The 14152-nt window shown below is 47.7% G+C and overlaps 1 protein-coding gene across 12 annotated transcripts in view; it reads right to left on the reverse strand.

Moving 5' to 3' along the window:
- The window catches only part of ADD1 (adducin 1), a 634474-nt gene that overhangs the window by 61039 nt on the left and 559283 nt on the right, over positions 1–14152 (reverse strand). The window lies entirely within an intron of this gene.

Raw genomic sequence — 14152 nt, forward strand, 5'->3', positions numbered from 1 at the left:
AACTGCTTTTGACACCCTCAAAACTGCCATGTGCACAGCACCGGTGCTTAAGGCACCTGACTTTTCCAGTGAGTTCATTGTGCAAACTGACGCTTCAGAGCAAGGCGTGGGAGCAGTGCTCTCACAGATCAATGAGGAGGGAGGAGACCAACCAGTGGCTTTCATTAGCCGAAGGCTAATCCCCAGGGAACAGAAATGGAGTGCCATTGAAAGAGAAGCTTTCGCTGTGGTCTGGGCTCTGAAGAAGCTGAGGCCCTACCTGTTTGGTACTCACTTCCGTGTTCAGACCGACCACAGGCCCCTCAGATGGTTAATGCAGATGAGGGGTGAAAATCCAAAACTGTTGAGGTGGTCCATTTCCCTACAGGGGATGGACTTTACGGTGGAGCACCGCCCTGGTACAGAGCACGCCAATGCTGACCGTCTGTCCAGATTCTTCCGCCTTAGTGATGAGGACTCCCAAGAGGTTGGGTAGTTCTCCCCACTTTCAGCTGGAGGGGACATGTGTTAGACCTGACACCTTTTGGCGTGGTTCTTCCCCCATCTTTTTGCCTCTGACTCATGTGTTTTGATGCTGTGCTGGATTTCGTTTTTGCTGATTTAGATGCTTTGGACACTCTGCCACTGCTGATCTGTGTCAGAGTGTAAGTGCTCCCTCTGTAAATTGCCATATTAATTAAAAATACCTGAATGGCATATTTGTATCACCATGGAGTCCCTAGTAAAGTGCACTGTGTGTGCCAGGGCTGGTGATGACAGATGCTACTAGTGGGCCTGCAGCGCAGATTGCGCCACCCACATGAGTAGCTTTAAAATGGTGACTCAGGCCTGCCAACGCAGGGCCTGTGTGCAGTCAGAGACTGCCTGTCCCCCTGGCCAGTGTCTCCACTGGCTGGGCCTAACCCTTCCCTGTCTGTGCACATCAGTCACCCCTATGGAAGGCTCAAGGTACCCCCCTGGGCAGGGTGCAGTGTATGGATAAGGTAGAGCATGTACTAGTGCAGGTCACATGCTCTGGTAGTGGGCTGCAGCCATTTTATGTGCTCACTGCTGTAAGGCTATCTTGCTCCATAGAGTAACATGAAGGAGGCTGGGCCCATGTGATACCAGCCTATCTTCCCATAGGAACAAGATGGGACATAAGTGAAAGATATCCCTGAACTCAGAATTTAATGACACATCTTTTAGTGAAGGGTGTTTTTAAATCCTGTGTTGGAGAATAGCACTTTTAGAAAGTGGCTGTTCTCTTGTCTAAACCTTTCTGTGTGCCTGGGTTTGTGGAATGCCTGCCTGGTCTGGATGTGACAGGGGGGTTGCAGAGCCCCCAGAGGAGAGGGTCGGAGCCAGCCCGGGGATGAAAGGGCACATCTGCCTGCCTGGGAGGTGGGAGGAAGAAAGGCCTGATAAGTGCTGGGCTGTGCCTGCCTGCCTCCCCCATGCTAGCTCCCTCCTGCCGGCCAACTGACACCTCTGGCCCTGAAGCTGACAGGAAGAAGAAAACCAGAGACACCTCAGTGCTCCGCAACCCCCAGAACTGGTTTAGACTGGACTCAGGGCTCCTTGCACAAAGACTTCAAAGGACTTCAAAGACATTGAGGGGTATAAGCAAAGGACCCCTGACTACAGAAGATTAGATTCTGAAATTCTACAAGCAAGAAGGAACCTCGGCTGTAAGGAGGACGGCTGGAGAACTAAAGGAAGATTGCCTTGCTGTGTGCTCTAAGGGCTGACCTGTTCTGCTGTCTAACTGGAAGCTGAGGAGGAGAAAGGGACTTTGCTGTGTGCTGTGACCCTGCCTACTTGAAACTGCCAAGACTCTGCTGTGTGCTGTGTCTACAACTGAATCTCCAAGGGCCTGAGAAGAGCTGGCCTCCTGTTGGGAACCCAGGGCTAAAGGTTCCTCAAGCTGTGCCAGAAAACAGCTGCAAAATCGTGCTGTTGTGACCCGAGAAGCGTGGTACTCGACTGCGGAGCGGGAGGAAGGGATCGGTGTGCTCATCGGCACATTACCAGTGAGGGTCGGAGGCTTGTGGCGCCTCCCCTCGTGAAATCCGCTCCAAGGTGGTGGGGAGGTCGAGAGGGGGGTCTATTCGTGACCAGCGCCCTTGAAAACCCTTTGTCGCCGAATCACCACCGCGGCCCGGGGCCAGGAAACCCCCCCGTAACTTGCTCCGAGGTCCAGGAGCTGCCGCGGCGAAGAACGAAGCCGCCGCGCTCCCATTGGTGGAGGGAGCCGAGCCCCCTCACTAACGCCGCGACTGGCCCGCGCGGCGCAGCGTCATCAGCAGGACCGTGCCGTGATTGGCCCGTGGAGCGTAGCGTCATCGGCGAGGCTGCGCTGCCATTGGTTGGCAGCCTCGCGCTCAGAGGGGCTCGTCTGAAGAGCCAACGGGATTGGCTGCCTGGGCCGAGGTGGCTGGAAGAGCCGAAGAATCACCTTGATCACCGCCGGGCCGCGAGGAAGTGACCTGACCCCGCCGAGGGACTTTGAGGCGTCCCGCACCCATGGCCAGCCGTCCCCCCACAAGGTGAGCCCCACCGCCTCCCCCGCCGCTCGTTGGATTGTCGAGAGCGGGCGGGAGAGGACAGGGGACCGGCCGGGGCGGGGACGCGTGCGATCTGCACGGCCTGGGGCGCCTGAGTCTCAGGAAGACGCGAGGCTGCACCTGAGACGAGAAAGAGTCCCTGGGCCTCGCGAGGGAGCGCATTGACAGGGCTTGGAGCCCATAGCTAGAATTACACGTGGGCATTGTGTTTACTGCTCGTTTTTAGCGCTAGGGGAATATAAATCAGTGGCACTATTTTTGGGTACTGATTTACAAGACTCTGGAGACTCTTTGTTTTTACATAAGAACTTCCTAGTTACAAGTACCATCGTAAAGATTAAATGCAACCTGATTCTAAAGAAGTGATTATCATGCAAATGCTTTATTTACCTTGCTGAAATTAGATAAAATTATATATTTTTATAAAATATACTTACCTGTGTGGTCTCAGTTTGTGGTGGATTGGGGATTATTGTTGTGTTAAGTGCAAATGTTATCCACATTGCCTCTGTTTAGCCTAGACTGCTCGCGCCATGCTACCTAGAGGGTGAGCAGGGGTTATCTCAGAGGGTCATTCCTTCACCCTGACTAGAAGCAAGGGTCCCTACATGGGCTAAGGTACTTACCTCTGCCAACTAGAGACCCCCGGTTCTAACACTTCCCTTCCCTATGTCTAATTAATTGAGAGCATAAGGTTCACTTATATAAGTTGTTGAGGTCTTTACACTTCTGCCCCCAAACATTTTACTCAAGTGCACTGGTACAATACGTGTCCTCAGGTGCATTTATTGAAATCTTTTTACGATTATGTAATTAAAAAAACTGACCATTCAAGCCTTTAGATTCCGCTGTAAAGCAGAAACTAATGTTGGAATGGCATATTTCTCAAATGAAAAAAATCTTTCACGTTAAAGAGCAGGAAAATATCACTTGATTGTCTAAAACTGGAATGATCTAGGGATGTAAACATTATTATATAAATTATGCAGAAGGAAGTGTAACAGTAGTAATCAAATTCTTAAGTTCAGGATAAATGGACAAGAGTTAATTTCGAAGTGCACTTATCTGCTTGGACTCGGAGCAACGAATATTAAGAAAAGGTGAGTAAAGGGTTGCTTGCCTGATAGTGTACCCAGTTACAATAATATTAATATGGCACTGTCTGTGGTGTCAGTATTCAGCATGTTGGAATTGTCATGATTATCAGATGTACATGGAAAGTTGCCAGCTTTATACTTGGCAACATTTTGTTGAAGATTCTCTGATCATTGATGGCATATGGAGGGTGTTAAAAGGTGAGAATCCAACCACTTTAGTTTAGATAATGAAACACAAATGCTTTATTTCCTTTAGACTGGTGTTCAGTTCACAAAGTTTAAATTGACATAAAAAAGCAAGAGAACATATGAATTTAATTTTCAGTTCAGTAATGCTTTATTTACAAGTATTGTCAAAGCTTTATGGGTTCTTAGATATTGCAGTAGAGTTTTACATGAGCAAGTAAAATATTGCACTATGGTGTAGTTGTCTTTAGTTGTCTATAACCTTTAAGTTTATTCTAGGTCTGCACTTAAGTTTCACAGTGAGGGGCTTGCATATTTCCGTGTTTTCTTTTAATAACTGATTAAGGTGGTTGTGTTTCCAGGTACTTTGCAAGGTGTCATCTCCTTTTGCGGGCAGAGTTCTAATTTCAATATATTGAATTGTTGTCCCCTTTCCTAGGGTTTGTAGAAGTTTGCGCTAGAATCATTTGCTTTCACTGCAAGATAGTTATTTTTTAAAACCTTTATTTTTCAGTTTTACAAAACAGCAACATTATACATGACACACAGTAGGTCATGATGAAAGGGTTCATTGTTCAAATAACAGATGTTTGGGCCCCTCTCTCCTCATTGCCAGAGCATACACCAAACATGCAGAATAAGTAACCTAGAACTGCTGTGATTAGACCGCTCTTCTAGTATTATCACCCACACTTTCACCTGACATTGCAGTCAGTAGACTCTGTGTCCTGGATATAGAAAGTTGTCACACTCATCTCTCCATGCCAGGATGTCATCTTCCAGTTTAACATCCTACCGACTCAGCTTCATGTGCACTTCTTCGGCCAGGGCCCAATCCCTTTACATCCCTATGCCATTGTTCAACTGCAGGGGTGTGCTGACCCATTCAGGTGATGGCCACTCTGCGCCTAGCCAGAACTAGTGCTAGTTGCAGGAATTTGTATACCATTTTCTGACCCATTGGTCTTGCAACATAGCCCAGCAGCGGTGCATGGTCAAATCGTGAGTGTTTTGCCCGCTGGAGGTTAGTCACTACCTGTTTCCAGAACTACTGCACCATACGGCATATCCATGCCAGGTGCATGAAGTTCGCCCTGCTTGTAGCACAGCTTGGGCAACTATCTGGACAGGTAGGGGATATATACGATGCAGACCAGTGGGGGTCATACATATCCTGTGAAGGAAACTCTACTGTACCACCTTAAAGCAGGTGTTACAAGACACTGAGTGGGTGAGTTCACAGATACTCGTTCATGCACGGCCATCCAATATTGAGTCCAGGTCCTTCTCTTGAGATGGCTATTTGCAGAATAGCAACATGTTTTTTGTTGGGTTGGATCTTCTATATAATCATTAATATATGTATGCTACAAGATTTCACTACCTTCCAGATTGGTTTAACAAGCAAACGTTTCATTCAGAGCATAAATACGTATTCTTTCATCAAGAGCTTGGCTTTCATGCATGGAATGCTTGCATTACCTTTACCTAGAGTAATTTTTTGTTTAGCATTAAGTTTCCAGACCTCGTTAAGGTAGTTCCTAAATTGAGGTATTTGAGTATTTAATTTCCCCCAACGTTCTGACCCCCCCTCTCAAAGTACCCTCAAACCCATAATTTTACACTTCATTGGGCTTATAGCTATCGTTCTTCAATTACATGGCATTCCTTTCCTCCACACTGCTTTTGAAGAATTTTAAGAAGAGTTCGAAGTGCCAAATCGATACTAATGGCTTCTGTACTACTACAAAGCATATGTAATTCTAATTCTCTCTGAACTCTGTGGAGGTATTTATTTAGGAGTGTAGTGTGTACATGTGTTTAGTTTGTGAGCATACCATTGGTTCACATCCATTTTACAGTCATGCCAATTCTTCATGGGCATTTCCTTGTGGACTACAATTTGGTAATAGACTAGCTCATTTTTTTTTCATGGTAATTATTATAATGAAAGGAACAGTAAATGCATATCTTTTGGATAGGGCTGGCAAGGGTTTAAGGACAAGGGGTCAAAGTTAAGGGTAAGAGAGCTGTGTTTTAGGGTAAGGAAGTAAGCGGATAGGATCCAGGCTGTAAGTGTATAAGGTTAGAGGTAAGGTGGAGCTGACTTAAGTGCATAAAGCTAAAGGGTTAAAGTAAGAGGGTAAGGGGGTAAGATGGTAAGGGATTAATAGTGTAAAGTTAAGAGGTAACTGCAATGGGCTGAACGTAAGGGTTAATGGGTAAGATACAGGGATAAGGAGTTAACGGTAAACTGTAATGGGTAAGGGGCAAGATAGAAGTTACATTTGAGGGATAGTGAGGTGTTAAATTTAAGGGGGCTGGGGGCATGGACTAGGGGGATGAGAGGTTAAAGGTAAGGTGGTATGAGAGTAAAGTTAAGGGGTAAGCTTACAATTAACGAAAGTAACAGTGTAATAGTAAGATGTAAGGGGTTTAGGATAAGGTGTTAAGGGTAAAGTGAAGGAGAGAAGGGGCTATGGGTAATGGAATAAGTGGCTAAAGTGTAAGGAGTTAGAGGTTAACAGTGTAAAGGTAAGGTTCTAAATGTAATGGGGGTAAAGAGTAGAAGGGTTCATGGATAAGGGGCAGGGGTGTAAGAGGTTAAGGGGATGCAATTAAGGGTGTAAGATTAACAGGGTAAAGGGTTATGGGTAAAAAGGTGGGGCAAGCAGCTAAGGATAAGGGGCAAGTGAATGGGATAAAGGGTTAAGTGTGAAAAGGAAGGTGTTATGTGTAAGGGATTATGAGTGAGATAATATGGGCAAAGTTAAAGGTATAGTAGTAAAGATGTACAACGGGGAAAGTGGATAAGGATGTACATTTAACAGGTAACTAAGGGGTTCACAGTAACAGTACAGTGGTTGAGGAGGTGTAGAGGTTACATATGTCTAAAAAAGGAATTCATTATTAATAGATAAGGATACGGTAAAAGTCATGAGGTCAATATATAAAGGATGAGATTGTGACAATGAAATAGTAGGAAAAATGGCTTACCCACAAAAGGCAATTAAGTGATGACAAGGAAAAAGCTGCCAGGAGATGGCAAACAATCAGCAGGCAAGGAATAATGCATCTGTCAGTCTTGAAGGTTACTTACGTGGGTGGCAAAATAAGTGCTGAAGTCCCACTACTGGTATTTAATTTACAGGCCCTGGGTACATGTAGTACCACTTTACTACGAACGTGAAAGTAAATTAAATGTGCCAATTGGGTGTTAGCCAATATGATCATGTTTAAAGGAGAGAGCACAGGCACTGTACGACTGGTTAGCAGTGGTAAAGTGCAGAAAGTCCTAAAAGCCAACAAAATAAAGAGTACAGAAAACAGGAAGGGTGAAGGGAAAAAAAGAGGGCCAAGTCCAATGGTTGTGAATCTGGCGTGGTTATGCCGGCGTCTATGACCAAGGGACAGGCACAGTTTTTGGTACTGGACCCGAAGTCGGCATAGACACTGGTGTGGACCCAGAAGCAGGCTCATGGGGCACAAATGGCAACAATGTTGGTTCCACCGGCAGTAACCAGAGTGGAAGTCTTGGGACTCAGGTGTGTGCCAGAAGGACCTGGAAGCATTCTGAAGATGTGCAGCATGGCCTCTCTAAAGGGTCTGATCTGCTGCGATGCTGCCGGCGGACCAGGAATCATGGGGTGCATCAGGTTCAATACTGGAATTGGCACCTCCATTCCACAGGAGCAAGACCTGGAAGCATGGTGATGCTCTTGCACCTTCTTAGGATATCAAGAGTGGCAGGAAGGGCTGAGTCCTGCTTGGACTCATAGTACTTCTTTTAGGATTTACCCAAAGACTTTAACGACGATTAAGATCTACTGTGGGAATGACGTCAGAGAGTCCACAATCTTGACTTCGACTGGGAGCAGCCCCTGCTTGAAGTCTTGCAGTGTTTTGCCATGTACAGCTTCGCTTCATGTTCTCGAATTACTTTCAGATTCAACTGGGTGCTGTTATCTAAGGCCTTGAAGTCTTGAGCAGAAACTCTGTAGTCTTAGGAGGAGACATGTTGCCCTGCACACTAGAAGAATTCAAGAGAAAAAGAATTGTTGATATGAAATCTCTTCAAGGTATGTAGGAAAGGAGTGGAGCTCCAGATCTGCATTTGAAGATGTGGAAAGAAGAAACAGATGTCAGTGTGCATGGGTAGGGCATAAATGAGGCTCAGTTAGTCACTTCTGGAAAGGAACAAAGTTGGCACCGAGCCGCACACCGCCATCTATCAGCACACAGGAGCACTGATTTTTGAGTTTCAAGATCCAATCTGGCACCCCGGGAATATTCATAAGTTGAGGAATCTGGAGTTAGAAGTATCCATCAACAGAGTGTTTAAGAGCGTCAATCTGCAGTTCTTCTTTATTTTAAAAATCCTTCTCCTCTTCCAAACTAACCAAAGGGTAAAGGCAATGTCTGTCTGAATCTGCAAAGTGTGACCGGATAAGACCAGTCATGTGAACACTCTTCTGGTAGGGGAGAGGCAAGAGGATAGGCTGGATGGCAAGGGCTGGACACCCAATGCTCACCACAGGGACTGTCGGCGGCCGCTGCAACAGAGCACTCATGTAAAGCCTCTTCACTTGCGAAAGGTACTCGAGTGTGGGAGATGCACCAGGGCCATCTGGGCGGCGGGAGTCTGCGGTTCTACTGTGGTGATTGCAACGCCCGCCCTGGGCACTCTCAGTGGCAGCGTCAATGGAGCCCTGCCCCACAGTGGCCCCTCTTCGCTGGCAGACTAGAGAAAGCACGGGGAGCGGCGCCCCGTTCACTGCACATTGACCATCTAGGTTCCAGATATTGGCTTCAATACCACAGGTGGGACAGCTGCGAGTCCTGAATTTCAGCTCACAGGAGCGGCAAGCATTGCTTCCCCAGGATACCATCTTAGGGACCCCAAGTATGACCTGTGCCATGACCGAACGGTGGGAGAGTCCTGCACTGTGGTGAATCCACCTAACCGCCGCAGTACATTTCACCGCTGGCTGGAGAGGGTGACAGAGTGTGTACATCTGCGGTTCCTCACCCACCCCCATGTCCTTCAATATTACATAAACGGCACCCTACTGGCTGGGTTGGGACGAACGCAACAGAATGGTGGAGAACCACGTCCCACTGCACAGCAATCCCGGCACACAATAAACATCCTTGGAATTCCAGACTTGTTGCGGCCCACCCCCCATGGCACCGGGGCCGACATTCCTCACTCCATCTGCACACTGGCAACAGGAAGATAGTAAAGCAACAACCTGCTAAAAGTGGTGTGGATGGGGGAGGCGACTCCTGCTCACCTCCTTCCCCCAAATAGGGCCAGTGCGGGAAGCCTCTCTGATCACTCTGTAGGAAAAGGGGGGGGGAACGCTTTGATGAGCTACTGTGGCGCATTAAGGATATGAAAACCACCCTTGAGCCTAAATTAGATGCGTTGTTGAACTGGGCATCTCACGAGCTGACCAAGCTAACCTCGGAGACAGGGAGGCGAATGAGTCTCCAGCCTGCGCCCCACGCTGACAGAGATGCAGTCCCACATTAAAGCTCTACAAAAAGAAGTCTCCCAACTGTGTGACAGAGTGGAGGATGCAGAGGGTCGGTTTCACCGCAATAGCATTTTACTGGTGGCTGTCCCGCAGCGGAGCCGAAGGCACCTACATAGAATTTTTCTTGGAAACTGGTTTCTCCATGAGGTACTGGGCAGTGAATAATCTGCTTTCTATTCAGTAGAAGGAGCCTACAGAGTCCCAAGAATGACGTCCTCTCCCCACACCGGGCTCCCTGCCTCGGCCTGTGGTGGCACACCTTTAAAACTACCAGGATCGTGACCACATGCTACAAATCGCAAAAGCAAAGGGTCCTTGACAGGTTTAGGATAGATCGGTGGCCACCTAACCGGACTATATTGTGAGAGTTCAACGTCTTAGGGGATTCCTTAAGCCAGTTTTCAGGTCCATGGTAGACACCTGGGAGTAGCTGGAGTCTAAGGGCGTATCCCGACCATCCAGGACACAACTGGAGGGAGGCAGGAGATGTCCGCGCTCAAGACGACGACTGTGCAGGCCATCTAGCAGTAAAACCAAGCACGAGCAGGTGTCGCATGAAAGCTCGAAGCCTGTAGTGGAGCTCTAGTAACGCAGCAGCATTTCTCTGACAGACTAACCCAGAGGTTGATTTCCTGGAATGGGAGTTGGCCCTGTCCCTGGAGAACATCCTGGTGGAGCTATGATCAGGTCCTATCTTCACTCCGATGACAACGCATCACGTGATAGGACAGAGGCAGAGGGCCATGGCTCCCTTTGCTGAGCAGGACGGAGAGCATGTACTGCACATGAATGCGGGCTTGGACTTCATGTGCTCTAAAATGGCTACTGGCTATTAAAGAAACCGCCCCTGAAGGCAGATGGAACACCTCAATCGCTCTCCATTTATGGTTTGTATTTGGTTGTGGGCTTGTTGTCTTCCTGGCCAGGGAGAGCGAGTTGAGCATTTTGTGCTGGTGTTAAAATCTGTGCACCTGCAGCATCATGTTGTACAAGCCCTCTGGGGATGGAACTACCTTGGGACTGATGTTTATTGGCTCATTGGGGCGGAAGGGGTATGGGTTGAATCAGAAACGCACTCGGACGACGCGGCCAATCACACACCTACATACAATGTGAACAGCTGGAATATACAGGGAACGACTATGCCTAGATGCCGTCAACTGATATATTACTACATGCAGCGTAGGTAGACCGATATCGCGTACTTACAGGAAACACACGACTACCACAAATCTCCGAAAATTGCAGAGTAGAGGCCATATTTTTGGCACCTCTTATTCTGGTTACGCTAGAGGGTCCTCAACTGGGTGGTCTAGGAGTACTGCTAAAATCGAACCAAATGGTGATGAATCCTGCGGCCTGATTTGTGGTGGTGGAGGGAACACTGCATGGGGGTCTGATCACCTGGTTCTTTATGCACCAAACAGTAACCAGCAATAGTTCTTAGCAAGCCTCACCCCAACCTTGATAGACCACTTGACAGCAAAAAGGAAATGGGGATGGGATTTCAATTTTGTGAAGAATATCACACTGGACAGGTCATTCCCTTCCATGTAGGGAGCAGACAGCCAGGACAGACAATGCCCTAAAAAACTGGCTTATGAATGGACAACTGATTGACGCGGCACTCCATGCATCCTGATATATGACAGTATTCGTTCTTCTACCCAGTCCACCAACTACATACCAGAATAGACTTGCTTTTGTGCAAGTACCATATGGCATCCCAAGCCGCAACTACTGGTCACCTGGGCCGTACACTTTCTGATCACAACCCCCTTATAATGACAATACAGTGGGGAAGACGGCGGGCACCAATACCCACTTAGAAATTGTATACTGCACCACAAGATAGGCTTTTTGTTGACACACACATCACCAATTACTTTATTGACAATGAGGAGACCACTACCGGGAGAGGAGTTGAGTGGGACGCTTTTAAAGCTGTTACACGGGCATGGGCATCAAAACAACATAAGGGGTAAAACATGTACTGCAAACTCAGATACTCGAACGAGCCATATGGGAGGCGGAATAAGTGCAGTAACTAACGCAGGAACGGGGTGGATTAAAACCGCAATCTAATTTTAAATATACAAATATATGTAATCAGAAAGAAAGTGGAGTTATAAAGAATCAATGTTCAGCATCATTCAACAAACTTTCTCCTTTAAATTTTGCTGCACATATGCCAAACAGCTTACAGAAATTTGCTGACAGCAAAAATAGCCGAGGTCTGATCACTTTTAAAAACGTTATGGGCCACTAGATATCTTGACAAGCTCAAAGACCGGCATATTGAACAATGAATATGCTACTTACCAGTATGCATCTGTTCTTGGCATGTAGGGCTGCTAACATTCATATCTTATGCATAGATCGCCGCCTAGTGTTGGGTCCGGATGATTGCACATTGTTGTCCTGGAAGAGTCTTTGAGGTATCACGAGATAGGTGGCTCCTCCCCTGAACTACAGTGCGCATGGGCATCAACTCCATCCCCAGATTGTTTTTAGCCATTGTGGCATAGCTGGAGTGAGACAGTGTAAAGGATGTCCATGCTAATGATGAATATAGAGAGAGTATCTGCAGCCGCTACGGGCACTGGGGAGGAGGGCGGGCGATATGAATGTTAGCAGCCCTACATGCCAAGAACAGATGATTACTGGTAAGTAGCATATTCAGTTCGAGGCATGTGGGCTGCTAAATTCATATCTTATGCATAGAATACATAGCAGTCCCTCCATTAACGGCGGTTGCCCGTGCCAGCTGCAGAAGCTTGAAAAAGTGTCTTGAGAACAGCCTGTCCTACAGCTGCTTGCTGTTTTGAATGCACATCTACACAGTAATGTTTGGTAAATGTGTGTGGTGTAGACCATGTGGCTGCTCTACAAATGTCTAAGGGAATGTTCCCCAGGAAAGCCATGGAGGCCCCCAATTTGCGTGTGGAGTGCGCCCTTCGGGGTATTGTTAAAGTACGTTTAGCCTTTTGATAACAGATTTGAATGCACTTAACAATCCATCTGGCTATTCCTGCTTTGGAAATGGGGTTGCCTTTGTGCGGTGCTGAGAAGGCAACAAAGAGTTGTTGTGTTTTTCTAAAGTGTTGTGTTCTGTCAATGTAGTACATTAGCGCCCTCCTAACGTCTAATGTATGAAGCATTCTTTCTGCTACCGTTTGTGGGTTTTGGAAGAATGCAGGCAGGTCAATAGTTTGGTTGATATGAAACTGTGACACCACTTTAGGAAGGAATTTGGGGTTAGAGCGGAGCACTACCCTGTTGGAATGTATTTGTATGAATGGCTCTTGGATTGTGAGCGCCTGCAGCTCGCTTACACGTCTGAGCGATGTGATAGCAATGAGAAAAGCCACTTTCCATGTGAGAAACTGGATTTCGCAGGAGTGCAGTGGCTCAAAAGGTGGGCCCATCAGCCTAGTGAGGACCACATTGAGGTTCCATACTGGAGCTGGTGGCGTTCTGGGAGGAATGACTCGCTTCAGTCCTTCAAGGAAGGCCTTAAGGCAGGCACCCTGAAAACAGAGAGGTGTTGCCTATTCTGGAGATAAGCCGCTATGGCGGATAAATGTATCCGAATGGAAGCGTACGCTAGATTGCATTTGTAAAGATGTAACAAATAGCAGATGATGTTAGGAATGGATGCATCTAGCGGGTTGATATTATAGTCTGTACAGTACATGACAAACCGCTTCCATTTAGCTGCATAGCAAGCTCGGGTAGTGGGCTTACGTGCCTCCCGGATGATGTCCATGCATTCCGGAGGCAGGTTGAGGTAGCCAAATTCTAAGACTTCAGGAGCCAGATCGCCAGATTGAGCTGTCGCGGATCTGGATGCTGAATGTTGCCATGGTTCTGCGTCAAGAGCCGGGATGTGAGATGCAGCCTTTGATGCGGTACCACGGAAAGTTCTAGAAACGTGGTGTACCATGGTTGGCGAGCCCATGTTGGAGCAACCAGGATGAGAGTCATCGAGTGTTGCTTTAGCTTTCTTGCCACCAGCGGAATGAGAGGCGCTGGGGGAAAAGCGTACGCAAATTTGCCTGACCAGTTCATCCATATCGCATTCCCTTGCAATTCCGGGTGAGGGAACCTGGCGGCAAAGCTTTGGCATTTTGCGTTTTCCCTTGTGGCAAACAGGTCCATCTCTGGATGACCCCACTGCTGAAAGTACGGGTGGAGTACTGATGGATGTATCTCCCACTCGTGCATTTGGTGGCTGTATCTGCTTAGCAGATCCGCCATCTGATTGTCCTTGCCCGGGAGGTGTTCCGCCATGAGGAAGATGTTCCTCTGAATGGCCCACTTCCACATGCTCTGAGCTAGATGAGACAGTTGTGGAGAGTGCGTACCTCCCTGTTTTTGGATGTAGTACATGGCGGTCATGTTGTCCGTCCGGATCAACACGACTTTGTTGCACAAATGTACTTTGAAGGATTTCAGCGCCATGAAGATTGCCATCAGTTCCAGGTAGTTGATGTGCAACTTCTGCTGCTGGGTGGACCACAGTCCCTGCACAGTGTAGTGGAGCACATGGGCGCCCCACCCTTGGAGAGATGCGTCCGTTGTTAGGATTATCTGTGGCACTTGCTCTTGGAACGGTCGGCCCTTGCAACGGTTGTGTGGATTCCACCAATGCAGAGAGTTGTATGCCCGACCGGTCACCAACACTAGGTCTGTTAGCTGTCCCCGAGCCTGTGTCCACTGATTTGCCAAGCATTCTTGGAGCGGGCGCATGTGCAACCTCGCGTGCGGGACTATGAAGATG

This window comes from Lissotriton helveticus, chromosome 2_2 (assembly GCF_964261635.1).
Source record: "Lissotriton helveticus chromosome 2_2, aLisHel1.1, whole genome shotgun sequence".
Classification (NCBI taxonomy): domain Eukaryota; kingdom Metazoa; phylum Chordata; class Amphibia; order Caudata; family Salamandridae; genus Lissotriton; species Lissotriton helveticus.